Source organism: Plecotus auritus (assembly GCF_963455305.1).
Source record: "Plecotus auritus genome assembly, chromosome: 12".
Taxonomy (NCBI): domain Eukaryota; kingdom Metazoa; phylum Chordata; class Mammalia; order Chiroptera; family Vespertilionidae; genus Plecotus; species Plecotus auritus.
Genome location: NC_137778.1, coordinates 41,538,244 through 41,550,767, shown reverse-complemented (window position 1 = coordinate 41,550,767; position 12,524 = coordinate 41,538,244).

Genomic DNA, 12,524 nt, shown 5'->3' with positions numbered 1-12,524 from the left:
GGTGAAAGTGAAGAAAGCGACTTAGACAAGAAAAACCCAGTTTGAGGAGCAGCCAGGAGACACGTGCTTGCAGCACGGGGTTCCTGAAAGATAAGTCTCAGGCATTAGATAGGAGCTGGGGGAGCAGCCGCAGGACGAAGGCCTCCAAGACACTGTATTTTATTAAATACTAGAGGCCCGATACACAACATTTGTGCACTGGGGAGAGGGGGGCGGGCCCCTCAGCCCGGCCTGCACCCTTTAGCAGTCTGGGAGCCCTCGGTGAATGTCCAAATGACGGCGTAGGCCAGCTCCCCAGACATCCTTGGTGCTGCCGTAGAGACAGAGAGACTCCCGCCACTGCCGCTGCGCTCGCCAGCCCCGTTTATGGCTGAGCAGCGCTCCTCCTGGTGGTCAGTGCGTGTCATAGTGACCAGACGGTCTGCAGTTTGGTCGATTTGCATACTACCCTGTTATTACATAGGATGCCTGGAGGGATGCTTGATGTTTTGAAAAGAACTAAGCCGTCACAGTCATACTTATGTACATCCAGTTGCCCATAGACCAGCCTTGGGCAAACTACGGCCCGCGGGCCGGATCCGGCTGTTCTATCCGGTTCTCTTGCTCTCCCCTCTGCTCCTTTACTTTGAATTTATATTAGTTCACACAAACACTCCATCCATGCTTTCGTTCCGGCCCTCCGGTCCAGTTAAGAACCCATTGTGGCCCTTGAGTCAAAAAGTTTGCCTACCCCTGCCATAGACCATTGAGTGGATTCTGGACAAGAAACCTGGAGGCAAGAAGATGAATTCGGAGGCCTTTGCTAGAGTCCTTCTGACAGACAGGCCCTCCACAAACATGCTGCCTCCTTCCTTCTGAGCACATGCAAGATGCCAGGGCCCGCCCAGGGGGAGCTAGAGCTGCCCTGCGGACTGCTCCCCTTACACACAAAACCACACAACAAAGAACGTCTGAGAATCGGGGCACATTTAATGTGGGGTTATTTCGAAATGCAGGGAGGGCCTCAAAGGCCTGGAGCAGCCACAGGTGACCAGTAACTCTGTGGCTGAGTGTGAAATTCCTTCGCTCCTAAGATGGGGATGTGCTTGCTCTCCTGTATGCGGACAGATAGAGACAGGTTTGGGCTCTCGATTACAGGCTGTGCGGACTAGACAAATGCCACTGAACAGAGACTGAGGTTCAATGTTCTCTACCCAGTACACCGCCCTGAAATTCCTTGGACTCTGGTATGTTTTTTCTGTAAAATGAAGAGCTTGCACTGCTCTGTCTATAAGAGCTCTTTTTTGCTCCAGAAAATTCTGTCACATGCTGATTAAGGCCTATCCAGTGGAGGAGTTTCAATGACAAAAAGATTCTTGGAAACACCCATGTTTGAGTCCACCAAGCATGGATTAACATGCCCTCCAGCTCAACCTGTGCGTTCTATTATAAATGTAATGCATGAAAACATACAGGGCATACATGTATAGACAATGACAACAGGACCAAGTAACAAGTCATGGAGGGTTCTTCCCCGGGAAACTGAATTTTTGCTGTTTAATCTGATCACAGACTCCCAGAACTAGCATAAGCCTAGAGTGTGATTGATCTTTTTAAAGTAATATTTCTCTTTGTCACCTCATGATATCCCTTATATTCAAATTTCTGCCCTCTGCTCCTTCTACAAAGTATCAACGGAAATCCCTTTGTCCAGTTCATCTCTAAACATGTTAGCCACACGAGTTGAGACTGTAGAGTTCAATAGCTCTGTCCTGTTGCTCATTGGTTGTAGGCTCACCTTCTGACCTCACGTAATGTGTCACATGACACCATAGGGGCCAGCTGGAGAGAGGGCTAGTCAGCGCCTGACAACAGAAAATGGGCAAACGTGCTCTCTGCGACCTCTGATGAGGAAGATAAAAGGGTGCAGATGCATAAAATGGCAGTGTGAGCAGCTATCCTTCTAAAGAAAATGGGAAGCTGTGAGCCTGAATGAAAAACTTTTGGAGCATTATGGCTTATATATTCCTATTTTAGCCTATATTTTTGCTATAGCATTAGTTTCTGGAATAAGGGTGTGCTTTATTGCCAGTGAAACAGGAGGAGGGTACACACCCCAGATGAAATTCTCTGAGATGGACTATATTAAATGGAAATCATTAACTATTGATAATTCAATATGGGTGGAATGAAATATCAAAGGAGGAGATGACAGTCTCTAATGAAATAATGGTATCTAATGAGATTCCTCGCCACTCATCTTCACTCTCTAGGTAAAATACATTCTTTCAAACGATTACTGCCACGATTTTCCAGCGGCTGGTTCTCCATTATATCCATGGCTATTTTCTCCCACTTCACCTGTGTAAGTGACTATTAGAGTTCAGATCAATTTCAAATGAATGTTCATCGGGCACCGGAGTGTCTCGGAGGCCTCCATCCCCCCTCTGCATCCTATCATGCACCATCTAACTTCTACTCTGCACGGCCCCATTTCCCGGGCACGGATGACCTCTGTTGTATCCTTTTATTTTTTCTCTTGAAGGCACTTTAGGCTTTCCCCATCGCTGGTGCCACTCATTTGGGAACATGGAGATAGGGGCTACCTGCCGCGTTATTTCTGAGCCCATCCTCCCCTATGAATTGGTGTATCCAACAGAGACTGTTCCTAAGAGGCAGTTCTGCACACGTTTTCACATGATGCTCTAAGTGTGCAAGCGCTCTGCACCCACATAACATAGAGTCGATATTTATCAAAAGGTACATAATTCTTTAATGGAGACACCCAGGAGTCTGTGTGTGATTCTCCCACTGGACCATGTTTTCATGCTTCTCCCTGTATCTTTTGCCACCGCTGACACCTCCTAGGTCTCCGAATCTGGCAGACGATGTGGCCCGAGGGGCAGGGATGCAGGCACTGGGATGTGGACCTGCTGGGGAAGGCCCATCTCATGTATCAGTCAGATTCATCGCTCCTAGGCGTAACCCAGAGAGGCCTTGGGCAGCCGGGCGCCTTTCTTTGTGGTAGGGGGTGAAATACGCAGCAATGTGTCTGACTTTGCAGGAATGTGCTGGCATGCCCTCGATGACTGGGTGTCCACAGACTAAGCTGAGGTCACAGGGCCCCGCAACTCCATGGGCTGTCTCCCAGCCTCTAAGGCACTGTTCCTCCAAGGCTCCCAGCAGCCTAGTCACCTGGAGGTTGTCTTATCTAACTGCCGTGATGTCATCAATTAGTCTGTCATGGATGTGCATGATATTCAGTAAGATGCCCAGGCCGTGAAGATCTTTATGGCTCAGGTCATGCCACAGGAGGGCAGATTTACCATAGCCTTGAGGCAAAGCTGGAAGTGAATGTTTTCCACACATGTGGATGCAAATCCTTCCTCATTCTCTTTTCTGATTAGAATCTAAAAATAACGCACTTGCCAAATGAAGTATTACAGGGCATCTACATGTATGTAAGGTGGACTAATTTGCTCTAGCAATGCTAACTCACCTGTCAGTCTAGGTGCAAGTGAGGGGCCTGTGATAGTCCACAGTCCTCCTCCATGATCCCTGTATTTTCTCCATGGAGACGTAGGGGCAGAGATATGAAAGGAACCACCACCCTACATACTGTGGGTCTTTAGTGCTGGCACTCATCTCCACCATCCTTGGGGAAGGCAATACTGTTTTAAATGTACTCGCTTAGCCAGGGTTTGAGGCAGTGTGAGAGGTTTCCGCTTGGCCTTCTCCATCTACGATAACCCTTGTTCCATCGGCCAAGGACCCAATGTGGTGAGTTTTCCAACTACCAAGAATATCAAATCAAATTATACTTTGGGACTGGAGACCTGTCCTTTGGTCCTCTGTCAGCTGAGTTTTAGCAAGAAGTCCTTTTTCTCCTCAGCCTTAACTTCAATGGAGAGAGGGAACTGTGGAGACCCTTTGGATCTGTGGGTAGCTGTATCAACTCAATCCCTTGAAAATTAGGACTATTATCACTCACCCAATGTTCAGTCACTCCAGTAATGTCTGTATGTCTTGTGGGAATCATTAGTGTTACCTGCTTCAGCGTTGCTGCGTCCTTTCTCCTAGGAACTTGACTATCTTGTCAGTCAATGGATTCTGGACCTAAAATTTGGCTAATATCTAGGAACTGAGCAAGAGATCATGATTGGGGCGGGGGGGCAGCCACTACCCTTAGTATCGTGAGCCTCTCTTACTCTCTTTCTGGTCACAGATAACCCCTGGCACCGTCACAGATATACTGAACAATCTCTGCTGTTTCTTGCAGATCAAGGGCCCTCGGCTGCTTCTCCAACCTTGCAGGTTGCAAGAGTACCTGCAGCCTCTGACTGGTGGAGGTTATATATCAGACCCTGGCGTCTATTACTTTGGGGACCCCATGCCTCCCCTGATACTAATGTAACCAGGTGGGTGGCCACTTCTTCTGTCATCATCTCTAGCCCGTAGAAAGAGAGCTGCCACTGAACTCTTTAGCGACGCTGGTGTGCCTTTCACCACCCCACTTCTGATGGCCTTGAGGTGGCGTGCCCTCTGGGTCCTCCTTTGGAACATAATCCTCTGACAGATCTGCTTACCTTGCATAACATATCTATAATAATAAAAGCACAATATGCTAATTAGACCGGGTGACCTTCCTGACAAAGCCGGGGCTGCGAGGGAAGCCCAGGTCACGGGTGCCAGAGGGAAGCCGGTGTCGGCAGCCAGGGGAAGGAAGGCCTACTCTTGCATGAATTTTGTGCATCAGGCCTCTAGTCCCATATAATTATCGCCGGCTTTTGGACACTAGGTCTCCCCCATCAGACACTAACGTCCGCCTGGTAGACAGCCTTGGTTGGAGGTTCTGGGGGTCTGTAGCTACCACTCTCGGGGTTGGGGTCTGCTGCTCAGCGACCACAGCTCTTCCACTGCAGGAGATAACGGTGTCCTTGTGAGCTGTCCAAAGGCCTCAGTCTCTTACACGCCTCTGTCTCTGACACTTGGCTTTTTACTGTCCTTCTGTGGGCCATCAACGCTACTTACTAAGCTTGGCCACTGTTGTGGTCAGCGCTGTTCCTTTCCATAGCCTTGAATGCCCGAACATTGCAAACTGGCACAGATGCTTATCTCCCCAGGGATACGGTCACAGGTCATCATTTCAGGGAAATGTTTACAGCTCGGGTGCAACCGTATGCCAGGCGCTAGGCACCAGGATAGGCATGGGCTCTTGTCCGCAGGACAGCTGCTAGCCCCAAGATTTGCTCACCCCCAAGGAATCTGGCCTCAAAGATTACATGGCATCCAGCTCAGTCATCCAAGATTTGTTTAATGGATGGGTTTCTCTCATCCCCTTGCCTACCGTATATTTGGAAACTAAATCTCATGAACAGTGTTACATTTAAGGGAACATGAGAATTTATTTCATCCTCATTCTTGCCTGCTTTACTTTCCTCATCTTCGTTGTGAGAAAGAATGACAGGTCAGATGCTTTGTTTGGTAAATAATGCATTGATATCAGGCTATGAGATAAAGTCTTTATTAGTAAGAAAAATGTTTTATGTTTTCTGAGTGCTGGAAGACTTAAACCACTTCATACTTGCTCTCCCAGCCTTTGTGACTGTTACTGAGGAGGTATATAAAATTGATAACCCTCCGACATCTGTAAATACCACAGCAATGTCTCATTTTTTATAATTTTTAAAAACTCAAATAGCCATATTTTTCTTGATAATGTTATAGTGGTAATGAAAATATTCTGTATTTTTAAGTACTCATCCATTTATTTTAATAAGTTTATATAGAATCAAGTTAATTTCTTATATTAGTTTTCTATTGCTGCATAATTAATTAAAATATATTGACGTATAATAGGTATTATCTCGGTGTTCTACAGGTCAGGAATGACATAGCAGGAGGCCTCTGGCTCAGAGTCTCTCAGCAGGTGTCAACCAAGCTGTCGGTGTGTCTGTTTGCTCTGAAGTTCTACAAGGAGGTGATTTGCTTCCTATGTCATGTGGATGTTGGCAGGATTCAGTGCCTCACAGGCATCAGTCCTAGAACTCGAACCTCAGGCTAAACTCCAAGCCTCAGTTCCTCACTGACTGTTAGGCAGGGTCTCAGCAACCTCTGCCACATCCACCTCTACAGGGGACCCCACAACAAAGCAGCTTGCTCTTCTGAGTGAAGGAGCTGAACCATGAGTGGGGGATGGGCACCCAAATGGAAGCCACAGTCTCTTTATGACCTAATCCCGAGATGCCATCGCATGGTTTCTGCTGGGTGCTGGGCCTTATAGGAGAGTCACTACATCTATCCCCTACTCAGGGGAGGGGATAACACAGGGGATAATATCAAGCGGAAGGGATTATTGGGGGTCATTTTAGAGGCTGCCTACCACATTTCTTACCCCAACAGTTTTGACAGAATATTATTTATTTATTTATTTATTTTTAATTAAAAATATATTTTTTATTGATTTTAGAGAGTAAAGGAGAGGGAGAGAGAGACAGAAACATCCATGATGAGAGAGATCGACTGCCTTTTGCACACCCCACAGTGGGGATGGAGTCCACAATCCGGGCATGTGCCCTGACCGGAAATTAAACTGTGGTCTCCTGGCTCATAGGTCGATGCTCCCCCCAGCTCAGTAGTAGAATATTTTGTATATGTTGAGGGTGATGTATTGCATAATACAAAGCCCATTATGGTCACGTAAGGCATTCTGTGTTTATTATTTATGTTGCTTGCTACCAGTGTGACCTTTGCCAGATTAATTTTGGGGAGCCTAATTTCTCCTGGAAAAGTTGGGATAGTAATATAGATTCTGCCCATACCACAAAGTCAGTTATTTTTATTTTCTCAGAATGGCCGTTAGTATGGATTCAATATACACTTCTTAAAAAAAAAAGATGGTTATTAGAAATGACTTTCTTTATATGAAGTAATTATTCACTGGCATATAAAGCAGTTCTATAAATTTGCAAATAACAGAATTGTATTTTTTTATTCAACTAAAGTGTAACTAAAATTTTATTAGTAAATACACACAATGGGAGTTTTTATGAAAAATCATTGTTACCATGTTTCTGACTTGCCTTTTCTATGTGGAACGCATACCATACTTGGATGAAGGGATACATCAGTCTTGGCTGGTTCCCCCTCGCTCTGCTGCTCTGAGTTATAAAACCACAAGAATAGCAGGTCCCACAGTGCTGGCCTTCATAGCTGTTCTCTCCACACCCATCCATCCCCTTGGCAGTCGCAGATACCGCTGATCTAAGACTGTGACCTCTGAACCTTCAAGGTTTCCTTTCTTTATTTGTAACATGACGGGCGGAGGGGGGGGGTAGACTAAGTGATTGGAGAGACCCCTCTGAGGTCTAGTTTCCTGGGAAGCTATTATTGGCTGCACCCATTTTTGCAAAAAAACATTTCCTAAATATGATCCCTATAAAGAGAAGTTCTTAATTAGTTCTTACAATGCTGACTGCACATAAGGGCTTGCCTTTGCTTAATTCAGGAATTACCACATCACATTGATATGCTATTAGTTATTTCAGCAAGAATAAGAAAGCAATCTAGTTGAGAATCCTGAGTATACTATCCATTTTATTTTTTTAATGTTAAGAATAATTTAAGCCCTGGGGATAATCTGAAAGAAAAGTGCTAAGATTTATGAATATATTTTTATTAGATTTCGTATTTTTCTCTATTGTTTTATAATATTTAAATTCTATGATAAATGTCATTGATGCTTACTTAATGGCACAAAAAACTATTATAAAGGATGGGGCAAAAGTAGGTTTACAGTTGTTCATATGGAAAATAATAAAAAAATTAATGAATAGTAATACAAGATTAAACTCTGTGTTTGGCTACCTTTTCCCTACCCTGTATATCACAAGGTCAAATACATATTAGTTTTCTTTGTATTTTTAAAATAAGGTGCTTTCTTTTGTGTGTGTATATATATTCACCAAGACTGAAATCTGCTTTCAGAGGTCACTGTGCTTTGGAGCGGAAACGGCTTGGCAGTGGGAACAGCAGAAATGAGGGCTTTATAATGCGCTGCCACGTATGTTCCTTGAGTTTTGGCAAATGCCACTGCCGCTCCTTACCAATGTGGCCCTGAGGTATCTGTGCTCCGTCCTCCGGGGCCAATACAGAGAATAATGTAACCTGACACTTAAATAACCACAAATGACTAAGCAAGTGTCCGAGCCGCTGGGGGGAGAGAAGGTCAGAGACTCTGCCCTTCAGCTGGCAGCGCGGAGAGGATGATGCCCCCGGGGCTTCAGCTGTGCGCACGCAGCCAGAGCGTTCCCTACGCCAACATATTGACAGAGGACAGAGAAAGGTTTAATGAACTCAACAGCTAACCTCGAACGTTTAAAAGAGTCTACGTCTGGACAAATAGAGATCGAGTCCATTACTTCTTTACGGTAAGGGTCATTCATTTGTGGGGTGCCAATTACCTGACAGGATTTCACGGGGTTCACAGTCTACCTGGAGAAATGGGGATGAACACACTGATTAGACAAATGATGGCTCAATTACAGCTCCCACAGGCTATGTGTCGTGAGAGGATGGGAGAGGGGAACTTGAATCAGTGTTGGGAGGTCAGGAAGAGGGACCTGAGGTAGCACTCCAGCTAAGAGCTGATGGCTGGAGTCATTTGCAAGCTAATAATCAATGGGAGGAAGGAGAGACAGGATTTGAACAGAGAGAAGAGGAGGGGCCTCGGCCTGCGGGGAATGTTGCACGCACAGCCATTTAGCAGTGGAAACACCAACAACTAGTGCGCTTGGGCATGCAGAAAGAAGGAAGAGAGAAGTGGACAAGTGGATCTGGGTTAATATCTTTAGAGAGCCAAAGAGTTGGAAGTACTTTAATACTTGACCTTCTCAAATATAATTATAAAATCTACCAATCCATAAATAAAAGACTAACAAACTTTAAATTTTTTAAGGAGAACAGGTTGATACATTTTTCTGAAATATAAGAATATTTGAAAAATTATTTTTGGTGCCAATGTTTTATGACTTCCTGAGATCAAGCTACCTAGTGGGGATTCTGATACTGGGTGGGTGCTGAACATACAAGGCATGTTACGTATTTTGGCCTTTATTGTAAAAGAAGAAGGGTAACAACTCTAGTTTCAGAGGGACAAACAATTTGGAGATAGGAGAAAGGGAGGGGGCAAGTCCAGGTTGGAGGTCATGCAGTAATATATTCCACAAATGTTGTGTTGAAAAGAAGTGGGAAAGACATATGTGGTACACCATTAGAAGGTAAAATTAAAACAGAAGGATTTGTGGTTTCTTGCCAACATGGACTGTATTTATTGAGATTCTGAATACCGGAGGAATTGGATGTTTTTGCTTTTCTTTTTGATTTTCTTTAGTGGGGTGCTGTGATTATAGGTCTGTGTTTAATTCTGAAGCAGACTTGATATATTCAAGTTGAAATATTAGACAGAGTCAGAGGAGGGCTCTGGGCTAGGAGTATTGCTTTCAGCTTTCAGGGTCATTGACTTGAGGAGAACACACTGCCTGAAGAGAATCTGAAACGGAGACCGAGAAGGATGAGGCAGGGAGATGTGAGTAAAATCCGTAGAGGTGATGAAAGAGAAGCCCTAAATAAAGGAACATTAGGCATCTGAACCCAAAAGAGCAATTCAGTCTTCAAACAGACACAGGATCAACAAGCAGAGCCCGGGGATAAGGTGGGAAAAGTTGCCAGATCTCAGGAAACACAAATCCATGTATTTAGGTGTCTGTTGTTGTGCATTTATGTTCATTCATCTGATTTGTTAAAAAAGACTTAATGGACAGAATCATTTATAGCCCTTTAAAATGTAATTACTAATTATTGATTGCCAATATGAAACAAGAGGGTGGGAGATAAAGAGATAGAGATAGAGATAGGTAGAGAGAGAGAGAGAGAGAGGGATAGAGGGAGGGAGGGAGAGAGGGAAAGAGCACAGGAGAAGGCAGAGAGAAAACACTTTCTGTGATCAGGGGAATGTAGACAGTAAACAGTCAGTGTGTTAGGGAAGAAAATGTGTTACATCAGGGAGTCAGGGGAAATCTTGGAGACGGTGACATCAGCCTGAATGCACTGAGGGAAAGGGAGATGGATGCACATTGAAGCTAGAGGGGACTTGCTTTGTCAATGGGCCTAGAAAGGGGTAGACTTGAGACAACTGGTGGCTGAACTATGTATGGTCTTTGAAGTCATGAAAAAGATGATGGATTTGCCTTATTCTGAGATAATAAAAGAGAAACATGTAAATTGACCGTACCTCCACTATGCTCACCAGTCAATCAAGAATGAGTATGCAAATAAACCCAACAAAGATGGTGGGTTAATTTGCATACACAGGTGCCGGGCGGAGAGCAGAGCGGGAGAGCCAGCGGAGAGTGGAGCAACTTGGGGAACTTAGCTCCCCAAGCCTCCAGATGGAGAGCAGAGAGGGAGAGCTGGTGGTTTGGAGGACTTGGCAGAGCGGGAGGCCATGGGACTGAGACAGAGCAGGAAGGGAAAACCCAGAGCGTGGGGAGCACCAGGAATTCTGGGAGTGGTAGTTCTGGTGGCAGCCCCAGGACCAGAAGCAGAAGCCCAGAGCTTGGGGAACACCAGAAATGCTGGGAATCGTAGTTCTGGTGGCAGACGGATCTCCTTGACACTAGAGCAAAGTGAGCCTGGAGCAAGTTACTGTTGCGGTGGGGGATGGAGGGAAAGCAAAGGTGAGAGACATAAGTGAAATCAGAGTGTCTAGGAAAAATTAAAGGGAAGATATCCTAAAACTTCCAGGAAATTTCCACCAATGAAGCAAAGAAAAAAAAAAATATGCCTCTATTTTTCTGTGAGTAAAAAACCAAAGTGGGTTGGGGTCTCAGACAATACGCTCATATGATTGCAAAAATAGACAGAAATTCCCGGATTGGAGAGGGTGCAGGTCAGGCTGAGGGACCCCCTCCCCACTGTGCACGAATCTTCGTGCACCGGGCCCCTAGTTCTGAGATAAGAGACCATGAGCATTTCCTAGTAGAGACATTGCATGACTGGCCCCTGCTTTTAAGGAACCATCAAGGTCGCTTTGGCTGCTGTGGAGAGAACAGACTGTAGGGAAGAGCTGGAACAGGAAGAGAAGTTAAGAGGCTATTAGAGTAATGTAGGGTCGTCACAAATAGCCATCAGACTGAGGTATGAGAAGTGAAGAGAGGGAAAGGAATTGTAGATGATAAAGCAGACAACAAATCTGTTAAACACATTTGTGTGTTTTTTTACTTAGGGGAGTGAGGGTTGGGAAAGCAGATGTAGAAGGAGGTGAGGTGAGAAATGTGTGTGTGCCTTATTTGGAAGAATATACATTTAATATGTAAGTAGCATGTGTTGAATGGGAATGGGAATGATCCAGGAGGAATTTTAATAGGAAAAGGTAGGAGAAAAAAATTGCTCGAGTGGTACACTTGAGCACTGAGCCTTTTGAAAGTATTGATTAAGCGATTACTCTGTGCCAGGCACAGTCCCAGGGAGATTAAAAACTAAACACACAAAACGCCCTTTCTTAGAAAGCTTAATGCTGACGATTAGGGGGAGACAGTAAATAGATTAAGTAAACGAATGTCATGTCAACGCACATGTGTTAGAAATATATACCTGAGATTTAAACAAATTTGGAAAAAAGAGTAAAACATGGCACTATTACCCGTTGCTATACGAAGTTCCTGTAAACTCGTTTAGTTTTCTTTTCCATACATTTCCCTGCATTATAATTCTTGCACAATACGGTTGCTTATTTCATAATGAGAAGGAGATAACAAGGTGATTATTTGGCCAATGGGACGGTAGATGCTCTTTTCACTGGCATCAGACGCACATCCTTCTGAGCCTCGCCCTGCTTCTCCTGCTGGCCTTCCTCTCATCCTCTAAGCTCCTTTCTGCAGTAACCACGCGAGCCCACTTCTGTCTGGGGACCTTCTACTAGGAGTGCCCGACCGACATAAAACACCAGGTTAGACAGTAAATCACGGTGGAACTGGGGTAAAACCTAGCTTCCATCCAGTTAAACCGTACGCTTTTCTCACCAGATCCTGGTGCTGTTAGCTTAATGTCATGGAAGGTAATGGCTGATTATGTGCATTCATATACCTTCACATACAACAGGAGTCCAGATTAGCCGAAGTTTAAATTAGCGTCTATAAGCCAAAATTATGCAACACACACAAGCACATGTGCAAGTACACACACACACACACACACACACATGCAAGTACACACACAGAACTTATGGAACAACATAAATATTATAACCAAATTTTTCCAATGACTTGACCATTTTAAAGGTCTTAAATAAAAAGAATCATGAACATATGTGTATACAGAATTGAGAATTCAAATGGTGGATATGGTTAAGTAGGGCAAAATACAATACTAGTTATATGCCACTGAAACTGTCTTTCACTTGTTTTGGTTCCTGTTCAGCTTAATTCCTAAGTTCCTTCTTTGTCAAGGCTATATGGTCAGTGAAAACAGGAAATCCATGTCTTCTT